Source organism: Myxine glutinosa, chromosome 1 (genome assembly GCF_964187855.1).
Source record: "Myxine glutinosa chromosome 1, kmMyxGlut1.1, whole genome shotgun sequence".
Taxonomy (NCBI): Eukaryota; Metazoa; Chordata; class Myxini; order Myxiniformes; family Myxinidae; genus Myxine; species Myxine glutinosa.
Window position 1 is genome coordinate 390,303,909 of NC_136261.1, and position 15,982 is coordinate 390,319,890.

A 15,982-nucleotide genomic window follows, 5' to 3' on the forward strand; every position below is an offset into this window, starting at 1 on the left:
GTTTTGGGTATCATTGGTTGAACAGTATAGCTACAACCAGCAACTATCCATCGAGATGGCATTTTCAGTAGTTTTTCAGAGTTTAGAGCGTACAGTGCATTCAGAAAGTATTCAGACCCCTTCACGTTTTTCACATTTTGTTATGTTGCAGCCTTATGCTGAAATCGTTTAAATTCATTTTTTCCCTCATCAATCTACACTCAATATCCCATAATGACAAAGAGAAAACAGGATTTTGGAAAGTTTTGCAAATTTATTAAAAAGAAAAAACTGAAATATCACATTGACATAAGTATTCATACCCTTTACTATGACACTTTAAATTTAGCTCAAGTGCCTCCTATTTCTCTTGATAATCTTTGAGATGTTTCTACACCTTGATTGGAGTCCACCTGCGGTAAATTCGATTGATTGGACATGATTTGGAAAGGCACACACCTGTCTATATAAGGTCTCACAGCTGACAATGCATATCAGAGCAAAAACCAAGCGATGAGGTCGAAGGAACTGCCTGCAGAGCTCAGAGACAGGATTGTGTCGAGGAACAGATCTGGGGAAGCCTACAAAAAAATCCCTGCTGCATTGAAGGTTCCCAAGAGCACAGTGGCCTCCATAATTCTTAAATGGAAGAAGTTTGGAACAACCAGGACTCTTCCGAGAGCTCGCCGCCCGGCCAAACTGAGCAATCGTGGGAGAAGGGCCTTGGTATTAGAGGTGACCAAGAACCTGATGGTCACTCTGGCTGAGCTCCAGAGATCCTGTGTGGAGATGGGAGAAACTTCCAGAAGGACAACCATCACTGCACCACTCCACCAATCTGGGTTTTATGGCAGAGTGGCCAGACGGAGGCCAAACAGTTCAATCTTGGTTTCATCAGACCACGGAATCTTGTTTCTCACAGTCTGAGAGTCCTTTAGGTGCTTTTTTGCAAACTCCAAGCGGGCTTTCATGTGTCTTTCACTGAGGAGAGGCTTCCGTCTGGCCACTCTGCCATAAAGCCCAGATTGGTGGAGTGTTGCAGTGATGGTTGTCCTTCTGGAAGTTTCTCCCATCTCCAGAGTGGCCAGACGGAAGCCTCTCCTCGGTGCAAGACACATGAAAGCCCGCTTGGAGTTTGCATAAAAGCACCTAAAGGACTCTCAGACTGTGAGAAACAAGATTCTGTGGTCTGATGAAACCAAGATCTCCTGATTTCATGATGCCATGCACACATTCAAGGCACCCAGTGCCAGAGGCAGCACAGCAACCCCAAAACATCACTGAACCTCCTCCATGTTTGACTGTAGGGAAGGTGTTCTTTTCTTTGAAGGCTTCATTTTGTTTTCTGTAAACATAGAGATGATGTGCTGTACCAAAAAGCTCTAATTTGGTCTTATCTGTCCACAAGACATTCTCCCCGAAGGATTTTGGCTTGTTCAGGTGTGTTTTGACAAACTCCAGTTGGGCTTTCTCAACAGTGGGGTCCTCCTGGGTCTCTTACCATAGAACCCCCTTTCATTGAGTTGGCGGCGGATGGGGCGAGTTGAAACTGTCGTACCTTGTATCTGAAGGTCAGCTTGAATCTCTTTGGCAGTTGATCGAGGTGCTTTCTCCACCATTCCAACAATCCATCGCTGCAATCTTGGATCAAGTTTTCTCTTGTGGCCACATCCAGGGAGGTTGGCTGCAGTGCCATGGGCCTTAAACTTCCTGATAACATTGCGTACGGTGGACACAGGAACATCAAGGTCTCTGGAGATGGACTTGTAGCCTGGAGATTGTCCAAGCTTGGCTATAATCTTGTGTCTGACCTCCTCAGACAATATTCTCTAGTTTTCTTTCTTTTCTCCATGCTCATTTCGTTGAACACAGTGACGCAAACCACAGTGACTCACCACAGGTGAGTTCAATTCTAAAGTAAAGGAAAATCACCTGCTTGAAATCAAATTATTTCTGACAACTTCTAAAAGGTGCCAATAATATTGTCCCGGCCATTTTAAGATTTCTGTGTGGAATAAGTTAAGATTTAGTAATTTTTTCAGCTTTTTTGTTTTGTTCCACTGCAAACCAAATAAATACATTTATGGATACCTAAATATTTTTTTATTTGAACAGTTTACTGGAAGAAATGGTGCATTATTTGAAAAAACTCTCTGCTCACCTTCACTCTTTCATGCATCTTTTCTCCCACCTTTGGAACAAACTCCCCCACTCGATTGAATTCCACTCCTCCCTTCAGGTCTTCAAAACAGCTGTTCGCCACCATCTGTTATCTTCCCCCACCCAAAACCATGATCTTTTCTACCCCTGTTATGCACCCCAAATCAACCTCTTTCAATCTCTGACTTCATTCCTGAAAATCCTAGTAGTGTCAATTTGTTTTATACCGTGTACCACTCCCCCACCCCCGCCCTCAGCCCTTCCCCTCTACCACCCGCCCACCAGCCATTCCCCTTTCACAGATCTACTGATGTCCCTGTTCTCTACTGTTGTTGTACTTCTGTGCTTCCCTCTCTCTCTCTCCATCTTGTCTCTCGCTCCCTTTGTTATACAGTGCATTCAGTAAGTATTCAGACCCCTTCACTTTTTTCACATTTTGTTATGTTGCAGCCTTATGCTGAAATCGTTTAAATCCATTTTTCCCTCATAAATCTACACTCAATACCCCATAATGACAAAGAGAAAACAGGATTTTAGAAAGTTTTGCAAATTTATTAAAAAGAAAAAACTGAAATATCACATTTAAATACATATACGTATGTTTTATGTGTCGGTTTTGTTTTTTGTGTTTAATGTGTTAGCTCTTACACGAGCCTCGATCTTCTGTGTATATATTATTATATATATATATATATATATATATATATATATATTATATATATATATATATATATATATATATATATATATATATATCTAACCTCTGCTCTAGTGGGGAAAATGGCCTTAAAACGATCATTCATTCATTCATTCATATATATATATATTGTTGTGGAAATGAGGATTGTGTTTTTTTATTGTTGTGTAAATTGTTGTAAAAATATCGCCCTCCTTCCTCCAGTTGTGTATAAAGGTCAAAGTGCGTCCCGTAATTAGGTCATAAACAATCACGTTTAGCCAATCATAGATTTCCTCCTTGTTGGTCGTTTATTTCCTTATTCTATGTAGGTTAAGGCCGTGTCTTCCATTAATTGACACTCCATTGCACCGAATTCAAATAGATAGATCCCCTTTCATTTTCATTTAATAAAGCCTCAATTGCCAACTGCATTCACCGTGACTCCATTAGCCATGAGGTAGGCTTGGAGAAGAAGGGGGAGGAGCTGCCGAATCCTGGGCGTGCTGCCCATCGTCATCAAGGGTGGAGCCAGAGGGCCCGTGCCGACCAATCAGGGCCGAGGCGAGCTCACCGAGGGGCGTGTCCTGGAGGCCGGCGGCTTGATCGCCGGCGGGGTTATGAAAAGCGCATGCGGAAGCCTTTGAAGAGAGTGATGAGAAGGAGTCGAAGGTGGTTGCAGTTGCAACAAGTGCGCCAGAGGCAGAAGAGAGTCAGAGATACGGCAGAAGAACAAGTGCCAAGTAGAACAATTGCCAAGTGAGAAGCGCCAAGAGAGAGTTGCACAGAGGTGCCAAGAAAGAGTTAAAAGGGGCAGCTTTGGAGAGCGCACGGTGCACCGGAGGAGCTTCGCCATGCAGTTTGGAACCGCGGCGGTTTTGGCAATCCCAGCTCGAGGATTGACGGCAGCTGTCCGCTTCCAGCCCGACCGATCCCCGCTGAACTTTCCTCTCCCGCCAAGCTATTCCTCCTTCCGACCATTCCTGCCTGCAATTTCCCCATTCGTGTGAGTTTGCTCATAGTCTGTTTTGTGTGTCTTGTCCTGGGGTTATAATTAAGACTGCATAGGTAAGCTAATTTTCACTGTGTCCTTCTGGTCCGTCCCTCTTTCTGTCTTTATTTTATTATCCTTCCTTCTTCCTTGGTTTATTTGGTCCTGTAAAGAGAAATAAATTATATTCGTATTTCCTACTTCTGTCTGCCTCTTCTTCACATCCGTGTCGCCTTTGTCTTTTCCCCATTGAATATCTGTGGCACGATTTGGCCCACGTTTAAGGAATCGGGTCTTAGTCATTGCTAATAGTTCGGGCCGCTGCCGCCATCCGCTCGGCAAATCAACACCTTATCCGTGGTCCGTAACAATATATACAGACTTGGCATTTAATATGGAATATTTTTTTTTCCTTGACTTGGGTTTACTTTCTGAACTCGGTATATCAATCTGGTGAGTTTCTTTTACGCTTCGGTGATTTCTTTGTTAAAAGAACCATGTCACTGATTGTCCGTCGCAGCAAGAAGTCAATAACAGGATTATATCACAGGTGGCGTGACAAAATGTACGGACAGGTACATTTGACGATTGGCTTCACAATCGGGTATATAAGGGTTGTTGCGTTCTGTGTTAGTGGAAAACAACTGCTGCACGTCTACAACAGTTATTGCCGCTTCCCCTGGTCCGTCAACTCGACAATGCTGTTTGTCATTCAGTGGTGGCTTTACGAAATTTCGGCATGAAACAGAGTGCTCTTGCTCGGCAGTATGGCATCACTCAAGGTGAGGTGTCAAAGATCCTGAAACGAATAGCTCAGAGGGGTGTCCCTACTCCAATACCGAGGTCAGGACGTCCCCGCAGAACCACAAGGAGGGATGATTGCCAGCTGCACCGGTTAGTCCGCAATGGCCGTACCAAGTCAGCTAATCGGCTTAGGGCTGAGTGGCAGCAACTGACAAATGTGCCTGTATCCAGAAGGCGAGTCAACCAACGACTGGTTCAAGCAGGCTATCGTGCCAGGCCTCCCCTGAGAAAGCCACGGCTGACCAGACAACACCGCCAGCGCTGATTGCAGTGGGCCAGAGAGCACCGTCAATGGCAGCCAGGACACTGGAATCACATGATCTTCAGTGACAAGTCTAGATTTATGGTCTATCGTCAATATGGCCGCGTCCGAGTGCGCAGACAAGTGCATGAAGCCGACAACGAAGATTGTATCGTGCCAAGATTCCAAGCTGGAGGTGGTGGGGTGACCGTTCGGGCTGCTTTTCATGCAGGGGGAAAAACTGACCTGGTTGTTCTGAATGGAAACCTGAACCAGTTCAAGTACAGGGCCATTCAGGAAGAAACATTGCTTCCATTTGTTCGTGCAGCCTTTCGAGGAAACTTTGTCTTCCAAGATGACAATGCATGGCCTCATCGGGCTCGCATGATCCAACACTTTCTTGCTGACCGTGGTGTAGAGCATATGGAGTGGCCTGCCATGTCCCCGGATATGAATCCGATAGAGAACTTGTTGGCAGAATTAACGCGTCAAATTGACAACTTGGACCAGCAGCCTGCCTCTGTGCATGAATTGCAGCAGGCTATTGTCACTGCATGGCAAGCGATTCCTGTCCAAACCTTGGCAAATCTCGTGAACAGCATGCCTCAACGTGTACGTGCTCTCCTGAATGCTGGTGGGGGTTACACGAAGTACTGAACTGTAATTTTACTGTCCGTAATCCCAGTCGTAATTTAACTTTTTTTTTGTTAAAAAATTTTTTGGGCTAATGTGCAAAATAAAGAGATACTTCTGGAAAACGCACAGAAGTTTAACACAGTACTGTCCGTGAATTGAGTTCGATATCAGTTTACATCACTTTCAAGGATCAATTTATTTGCTTCGAAATGTCAAATGTGTTTTTGTTTCTTTTAAAGGTCACATTAACAAAATCTAGAATAATTTCAACATAATTCCAATGAACTTTTGGTTCTAAGTCATCTTGAAAAGTAAGTTCACCCCCACAAAAAAAATATTCCATATTAAATGCCAAGTCTGTGTATATATTGTTACGTGGTCCTCCCGGTGACTACCTGGTCTCGGTGACCCCCGGACCGTGAGAGGAACTCCGCCAGAAAGATCTATTATTTCTGCGCTTTCGTAACGCAATCAATATGAATTCCAATCAATAAGAAACCCCACACCAAGGATCCGGAATAATCAATGATATATTCCCCGAGCAATCAACAACCATTCACAATCAGCAATCAATAGTACCAAGATGTAAACTCATCTATAATAACTCTAAGATGGCCATCTTATACATTCCTCACGTGAGCCCCACTCCCGACTCCCTCCATGGTCAATGTCTCTCTCAATGTCTCCGTACGCCTGTAGTTCGATCTCCGCACGTGGGCGGTTGAACGGACCCTTCCTGACGTGCTTTCACCGGGCACGTCCCGTACCGGGAACAACGGCTGCAGCGCGCACCTCCTGGCCAAGCCAAGCGGGTAAAGCAAAGCAGGCAAAGCAACACGCGGCTTGCCCAGCGCGCGCGGCCCAAGGTGCGACCCGTACGCGGCCTTGTAGACGGGGAGGCGAACTGTGCCAGCTGCTTGGTTCCGTGCACGAACCCACAGTGACTTGACGTGTCAAAGGGTAGTTACACGTCCCAGTAACTCCTCTCGCCAGACGGGCTTTTAAACGCCGATTCTCTTACGTTGCTCAATCGATACCGCTCGCGTCCGAGCTCGGCGAGGAAGAAGAAGAATCGTCGCGTCTCCAGGACCTCGTGTCTTTTCTTCTTCCGTTTCCGGTCTCCTTTTCCTCGGAAGGGCTCCTGACCCTTTAATCACAACAACCTTTAATCGACTACACATTGATAAGCAAAGCCCTGAATAGTAATTCACATACATTCACATATATGTAACACTCCCCCCCTTCAAGAAAGAAAGTTTGAACCCAGCGAAAACTTTCTTTGCCGGCCAACTTGGATAACCAAACCAGATAACCTCACCCTCCCCCCCCCCCCCCCCAACTCATCAGTTCACTCCGGGCACAGTCATCACTTAAAAATAAAGCAACAAAATTTCACACAATCCCCTAGATTAATTCCCTCTGGACCAAGCGTCAACCCCTTCTAATTTCTCTTGAATGACGGTTAAGAGGTGGTGACCCAAAGCCCCCAAATTTAAACCTCTCTATAGCACTTTTTCGGGAGGCCCAGCGGAGTATTCCTACATGGACGCCTTAAGGAATGTGGAGTTCACGGTTAGTCCGGGGAGGAAAGTTCATTACATGGACGCCTTTAAGAACGTGGAGTTCACGGTTAGTCCGTGCAGGAAAGTTCACTACCTGGACGCCTTTAAGAACGTGGCGTTCACGGTTAGTCCGTGTAGGAGCCTCGGCTTGGCGGCTCCCCCGTATATAGTGCTTCAACTTCTCCAGACTCCTAACAGTTATGGTGGGACCCCTTGTCCCAGCCGTTACCTGACTGGCGGTCTCCTTCTCGGCCAGTGCTCTGACATTCATTCTTTCGGGAGGTGCCGTAACTCTGGGAGCCTCCATAGTAATATCGGCTGCTGCCAACCCCAAAACACCTGCCAAGTGGTCCTCTTCTGTAGACCTCTCGACGCCTACGAAATGCCTTCCCTACTGTTATGGTCCGACCCTCCAAATCCTTACCATTCCAATTCTTCTCTGCCTCTCTGGCGTCTCTTGTGCTTGCAAACGTGACAAAGCCGAACCCTCTTGACCGTTGCGTTTCCCTGTCTTTTACCACCCGCACTTCCACCAGCGGCCCATATCTGTTGAAGACAGAGGTCAGAACTTCTTCCTCTGTGTTGAAGTTCAGTCCCCCTACAAATAACTTGGAACTTTTGTCGCCATCCCGATCTGGTGGGGTGTTATTTTCCCTGCTGTGCTCTTTACCAACCCTCGGGTTACCATAAATTTGCCCCCCGGCCAAATAATTTCCGATAATCACAGATACTCCCTCTACAGGAAGCGTGGCTTGTAAACCGATGGTGACCGGTCCTGACACCAAATCGGATTCCAAATGGATGACATGAAGTGGGGCACTAACACAGCCACCGATCCCTTGTAACCGAACACTATCACCAGTTGCGGTACTCTTTGACAATGGCAAAATGCCTTCAAGCATTAAGGATTGATGGGCTCCTGTGTCCCTCAAAACCCTAACCGGTCTTGGGTTAGTCAAGTCTCCCTTGAGTGAGACCAACCCCTCATAAATAAATGGTTGGTAACTCTTCTGTGGGCGATTTCTTACATTTGCCATCGCATTCGGAGTTGTACTAGTCGTACTCCGCTCTGGGTCTTCCCTTTTCATGAGGTAACAACTGGACATCAAGTGTCCAGGTTTCTTGCAAAAAGCACAAGTAGGCCCAGAGTAAAAACTCGTGGTCTGCCTCGGGCCCCCCGAAAAATAAGTTTGTCTTGGGCCCGCAGCTCTCTGATTTCGAACAGGTGGGGTATCCGCGTTGTCCCCATAATCCTCTCGAGGCCACCGCCATGTATTGTCGTTCTCCGCACCTGCTGTTCCCCACCTCCCCTGCGGAGATCTAGGCGAGGAGTTAGGTTCGTGGACCCCTATCCGGTGTGTTAAGGCATAATCATCTGCCAGGGTGGCTGCGTCCCACAACTTCGGTACTTTCTTTTCCTGCAGGTACACTTTGATGTCCTCGTGGACACACTGTTGAAATTCCTCCACCAGCATCAGGTCAGGCAATGCTTCGAAGTCGTTCCCGACTCCTTTTGACTCACACCACCGATCAAACATATTTTCTTTCACTCTGGCAAACTCCACATGGGTCTCACTCTCCCTCTTCCTGGCATTCCTGAATTTTTGCCGGTAAGCTTCCGGAACCAACTCATAGGCTTTGAGGATGTGCTTCTTCAATACCTCATAATCTGCACATTGGTCCATTGGTAGCGCCGAATAAATCTCTTGAGCTTTTCCCACCAGCACACTTTGTACTAGTATGGTCCAGGCCTCCTCCGCCCAGTTTAACTGTCGAGCCACTTTCTCAAAGTGTGGAAAAAATTTTGCGACTTCCTTTTCACTGAAGGGTGGAACCAGCCTCACATGTCTGCCCACATCCCAGGTGTTCTGGCTAGGTGTCGACCCCATCAGCAAGGGTGGTCCCTCTCCCCGTTCTCTCATTAACTCCAGCTCCTTGAATTTAATTTCTTGCTGAAGCTCCATGTCCCGTTCCTTTAATTCCCTTTCCGCTTTTCTCTCCTCTGCTTCGAGGTCCCTTGCAGCTCTCCTCTCCTCTGCTTTTCTTCCTTCTAACCTTTCCTGGAGTTCTCGTTCCACTCTCCTTTCCTCTGCTTGTTTCTCTTCTCTCCTCTCTTCTGCTTTCCTTTCTTCTTCTGCTCTTTCCTTTTCTGCTTTCCTTTCTTCTTCTGCTCTTTCCTTTTCTGCTTTCCTTTCTTCTTCTGCTAACCTTTCCTGGAGTTCTCGTTCCACTCTCCTTTCCTCTGCTTGTTTCTCTTCTCTCCTCTCTTCTGCTTTCCTTTCTTCTTCTTTGATCCGTTCCTGGCTCCGTAATTGCAACTCCAGTTTCCGGAGCTCAACGTCTTCTGGTTCTTCGGGTAGCCACTGCCAGGCTAACTCGTCCCATGTTCCTAATCCCACCATAGACTGTATCACCATGGTCTGCAACTCTGCCTTCCTCAAATTAGTTCGGACCTCCAAGTTAAAATGTTTGGCCAATTTCAAGAGGTCCGACTTTAGTAACGCTCGGAACTGTGCCTCACTCGGGGTTACCGCAAAGTTCTGTGCCACAAACGCCATGGTGCCTATCGTTAACACCTGTTAACCTTCACCCAAGACTTTACCCCAATTTCCCCAAAAATTTACCAATTAATACTTAATTAATAAATTTTAATTAATAAAAATATTATTTTATTATTTTATACAATTTTAGATCCCGGACGTAGACCCAATTGCGAATCCGCAAAGCGTAATTTGGACGAGCCCCCAATTCTGTTACGTGGTCCTCCCGGTGACTACCTGGTCTCGGTGACCCCCGGACCGTGAGAGGAACTCCGCCAGAAAGATATATTATTTATGCGCTTTCGTAACGCAATCAATATGAATTCCAATCAATAAGAAACCCCACACCAAGGATCCGGAATAATCAATGATATATTCCCTGAGCAATCAACAACCATTCACAATCAGCAATCAATAGTACCAAGATGTAAACTCATCTATAATAACTCTAAGATGGCCATCTTATACATTCCTCACGTGAGCCCCACTCCCGACTCCCTCCATGGTCAATGTCTCCCTCAATGTCTCCGTACGCCTGTAGTTCGATGTCCGCACATGGGCGGTTGAACGGACCCTTCCTGACGTGCTTTCACCGGGCACGTCCCGTACCAGGAACAACGGCTGCAGCGCGCACCTCCTGGCCAAGCCAAGCGGGTAAAGCAAAGCAGGCAAAGCAACACGCGGCTTGCCCAGCGCGCGCGGCCCAAGGTGCGACCCGTACGCGGCCTTGTAGACGGGGAGGCGAACTGTGCCAGCTGCTTGGTTCCGTGCACGAACCCACAGTGACTTTACGTGTCAAAGGGTAGTTACACGTCACGGTAACTCCTCTCGCCAGACGGGCTTTTAAACGCCGATTCTCTTACGTTGCTCAATCGATACCGCTCGCGTCCGAGCTCGGCGAGGAAGAAGAAGAATCGTCGCGTCTCCAGGACCTCGTGTCTTTTCTTCTTCCGTTTCCAGTCTCCTTTTCCTCAGAAGGGCTCCTGACCCTTTAATCACAACAACCTTTAATCGACTACACATTGATAAGCAAAGCCCTGAATAGTAATTCACATACATTCACATAAATATGTAACAATATATATATATATATATATATATATATATATATATATATATATATATATATATATATATGTATATATATATATATATACATACATACATACATACATACATACATATTACATATATATATATATATATATATATATATATATATATATATATATATATATATATATACATACTGTACATATATATCTTCTATCTATCTTCCATTATTAAATATATAAAAGAAAGTTTTTGTTTGTTTGTTTATTTGTCTGCGCAAGCTAATCTCCTGAACAGTGAAAGATAGGAGGAAACGTCTAATACAAAAAATGTCGGGACGGGCCCCGGGAAGGTTAAAGGCTAGGTGGCGAGGCCGGTCGAGGCCGCTTCGGCCGGGCTGGGCCCATTTCACAATTAAAAGCTGAGCTAAATTAAAGTAGTCAATCTTCTACGCCCACGAGTAAAAGCTGAATTATAGTAGTAAATGCATTCAAAAGAACCAAAAATGTTGGGACGGGCCCGGGAAGGTTATAGGCTAGGTGGTAAGGCCGGTCGAGGCCCACCGCGGGTGGGCTGGGCCCATTTCGCAATTAAAAGCTAAGCTGAATTATAGTAGTCAATCATCTATGGCTGCGAGTAAAAGCTGAATTATAGTAATAAATTCATTCAAAAAGAACTAAAAATGTCGGGACAGGCCCTGGGAAGGTTATAGGCTCGGTGGCGAGGTCGCTTCAGGCGAGCTGGGCCCATTTCACAATTATTAAAAGCTGAGCTGAATTATAGTAGTCAATCTTCTACGGCTGCGAGTAAAAGCTGAATTATAGTAGTAAATTCATTCAAAAATAACCCGGGCAACGCCGGGTGCTTTCAGCTAGTATATTATAAAATAAAGTTTTTGTTTGTTTGTCTGCGCAAGCTAATCTCCTGAATGGTGAAAGACAGGAGGAAACCTCCAATACAAAAAATGTCGGGACGGGCCCCGGGAAGATTATAGGCTAGATGGCGAGGCCAGTCGAGACCGCCTCGGCCGGGTTGGGCCCATTTCATTTCGCAATTAAAAGCTGAGCTGAATTATAGTAGTCAATCTTCTACGGCCGTGAGTAAAAGCTGAATTATAGTAGTAAATTCATTCAAAAAGAACCCGGGCAACGCCGGGTGCTTTCGTCTAGTATATATATATATGTACATATATAGTATATATATATGTATATATATATATATATATATATATATATATATATATATATATATATATATATATATATATATATATATATATATATACACAGTCACGTGAAAAGTAAGTACACCCCATGTAAAGTTTTGATGTTTTCAACATATTTCAACATACAGCTATTTGATCTTCATTTCAACAATATTGACAGATAAAGGTGATGTAATATAACAAATATCATGAAACATTTACATTTTGTAGTCCATTGTATAATTTAAATAAACATGAATGCAAATTTCACATGTGGAAAAAGTAAGTACACCCTTGGCCCTAATAGGTGGTATTGCCTCCATTGGCAGAAACAACCTCAAGTAGGCGTTTCTTATAACTGTCTATCAGTCTCTGACATCGACTGGGAGAAATTTTTTCCCACTCCTCCATGCAGAATTCTTTCAGCTGTGCGATGTTTGAGGGGTTTCTTGCATGCACTGCTCGTTTCAAGTCCCTCCACAACATGTCGATGGGATTTAGATTCGAGCTTTGACTTGGGCATTCCATAACCCTACATTTCTTTCTTTTCAGCCATTCCTTGGTGGATTCACTGGTGTGTTTAGGGTCATTCTCATGTTGCAAGGTCTACCTTCGGTTGAGCTTCAACTTTCCGACAGATGGCCTCACATTATCCTCAAGCACCCTCTGGTACAATGAAGAATTCATAGTGGATTCTATGATGGTGAGCTCTCCAGGCCCTGATGCAGCAAAGCTGCCCCAAACCATAATATTTCCACCACCATGCTTTACAGTTGGTTTCAGGTTCTTGTGGTCAAATGCTGTCTTTGGTTTTCGCCAAACATGTCTTCTGGTACTGTGGCCAAATAGCTCTACCTTTGACTCATCTGTCCAGAGCACATTGTTCCAGAAGTGCTGGTCTTTGTCTCGGTGTTCATTGGCAAACTTTAGTCTTGCCCTGATGTTCTTTCTGGACAGCAAAGGTTTCCTCCTGGCACACCTCCCATGTAGATCAAATTTGTGCAGCCTCTTTCTAATGGTAGACTCGTGCACTTTGACATCAATTGTGGCAAGAGCTACCTGTAGGTCCCGTGATGACATTCTGGCATTCTTCGAGACTTCTTTGAGCATCTTGCGGTCTGCTCTTGGGCTGAACTTGCTGGGGTGGCCTAGCCTGAACAAGTTGGCAGTTGTTTGGAATCTTCTCCACTTGTAGATGTTCTTCCGGGCAGTCGAATGATTGATTTCAAATTGTTTGGAGATCTTTTTAAATCCCTTCCCAGACTCGTAGGCATCTATAACCTTCTTTCTGAAGGCCTCAGAGAGCTCTTTTGATCTAGACATGGTGACGCCGCTCGCTTCAATAACAAAGAGCAAACCAAACGAAATGTCTGAGGTTTAAATAAGACAGGTTCCTCCAAGATCCTCTATAACGATGTTCTAATCATTTGCACCTGAGCTGGTGCATCTGATTCTAATTTTAGGTATTTGAAGTCGTGATAAATGTAGGAGTGTACTTACTTTTTCCACATGCGAAATTTGCATTTATGTTGATTTAAATTATACAATGGACTACAAAATGTAAATGTTTCATGATATTTGTTATATTATATCACCTTTATCCATCAATATTGTTGAAATGAAGATCAAATAGCTGTATGTCGACATATGTTGAAAAAGTCAAAACTTTACATGGGATGTACTTACATTTTCACGTGACTGTATATATATATATATATATATATATGTATATATATACAGACTTGGCATTTAATATGGAATATATTTTTTGTGGGGGTGAACTTACTTTTCAAGATGTCTTAGAACCTAAAGTTCATTGGAATTATGTTGAAATTATTCTAGATTTTGTTAATGTGACCTTTAAAAGAAACAAAAACCACATTTGACATTTCGAAACAAATAAATTGATCCTTGAAAGTGATGTAAACTGATATCGAACTCAATTCATGGACAGTACTGTGTTAAACTTCCGTACGTTTTCCAGAAGTATCTCTTTATTTTGCACATTAGCCAAATTTTTTTTAAACAAAAACAAAAGTTAAATTACGACTGCGATTACCGACAGTAAAATTACAGTTCAGTACTTCGTGTAACCCCCACGAGCATTCAGGAGAGCAGGTACACATTGAGGCATGCTGTTCACGAGATTTGCCAAGGTTTGGACAGGAATCGCTTGCCATGCAGTGACAATAGCCTGCTGCAATTCATGCATAGAGGTCTGCTGCTGGTCCAAGTGGTCCATTTGACGCGTTAATTCTGCCCACAAGTTCTTTATCCGATTCATATCCGTGGACATGGCAGGCCACTCCATATGCTCTACACCATCGTCAGCAAGAAAGTGTTGGATCATGCGAGCACGATGAGGCCATGCATTGTCATCTTGGAAGACAAAGTTTCCTCGAAAGGTTGCACAAGCAAATGGAAGCAATGTTTCTTCCAGAATGGCCCTGTACTTGAACTGGTTCAGGTTTCCATTCAAAAACAACCAGGTCAGTTTTGCCCCCTGCATGAAAAGCAGCCCAAACGGTCATCCCACCACCTCCAGCTTGGACTCTTGGCACTATACAATCTTTGTTGTAGGCTTCATGCACTTGTCTGCGCACTCGGACGTGGCCATCTTGACGATAGACCAGAAATCTAGACTCGTCACTGAAGATCACGTGATTCCAGTGTCCTGGCTGCCATTGACGGTGCTCTCAGGCCCACTGCAATCGGTGCTGGCCGTGTTGTCTGGTCAGGCGTGGCTTTCTCAGGGGACGCCTGGCACGATAGCCTGCTTGAACCAGTTGTTGGTTGACTAGCCTTCTGGATACAGGCACATTTGTCAGTTGCTGCCACTCAGCCCTAAGCCGATTAGCTGACTTGGTACGGCCATTGCGGACTAACCGGTGCAGCTGGCGATCATCCCTCCTTGTGGTTCTGCGGGGACGTCCTGACCTCGGTATTGGAGTAGGGACACGCCTCTGAGCATTTCGTTTCAGGATCTTTGACACCTCACCTTGAGTGATGCCATACTGCCGAGTAAGAGCACTCTGTTTCATGCCGTAATTTCGTAAAGCCACCACTCCATGACAAACAGCATTGTTGAGGTGACGGACCATCTCCAGAGGAACCGGAAATAACTTTTGGAGACGTGCAGCAGTTGTTTTCCACGAATACATAACGCAACAACCCTTGTATACCCGACTGTGAAGCCAATCATCAAATGCACCTGTCCGTACATTTTGCCACGCCCCCTGTGATATAATCCTGTTGTTGACTTCTTGCTGCGATAGACAATCAGTGACATGGTTCTTTTAACAAATAAATCACCAAAGTGTAAAACAAACTCACCAGATTGATATACGGAATTAAGAAAGTAAACCCAAGTCAAGAAAAAAAAAATATTCCATATTAAATGCCAAGTCTGTATATATATATATATATATATATATATATATATATATATATATATATATATATATATATATATACATATATATATATACATATATATATATATATATATATATATATATATATATATATATATATATATATTGTTACGGATCGCGGATTTGATGTTATTTACCGAGCGGTGGTATTGCCGCGACCTAACAATTCCCCCGATTCTTCCCCAACTCACCCGATTCCACCCGACGTTGACCTGGTCGCGCTATGCTAAATCAATGATGGAAAAGACACAACGACTGGGATAAATGAAACGACACAAGGGGTACAGTTCTCAAGACCTCCGGAGGAGGACATAATTGGTGGTGGAGAAAAGGGGTAGATTACAAGGTAAGAGGTAAAGCACAGAAGAGATAAGCACTTAGACACAATCTTATCTAGCCCAGACAGACCACAGACAAACGGAACAAGACTGACTTACACAGGGATTGATGGCAGGGAAGGACAGGCAGTCGATAGCACAAGGTGCACCTTGGCTCAGGGGCAGAATCAAACACGGTCCGGTCCAGAGATGCGGGGAGGTATTGCAGCGCTCGGAGGTGGTGTCTTCTCTCTCCAAGCTGAGGGCGCATCTGACGTCACCTCCCTCTTCCTGCGCATGCTCAGCGGGGAGTGACACGCCCTCGGCTCGTTGGCTCCGCCCCAGATGGGAGCGGTCCGCCACTTCTATTGGGTGCGGGGGGTTA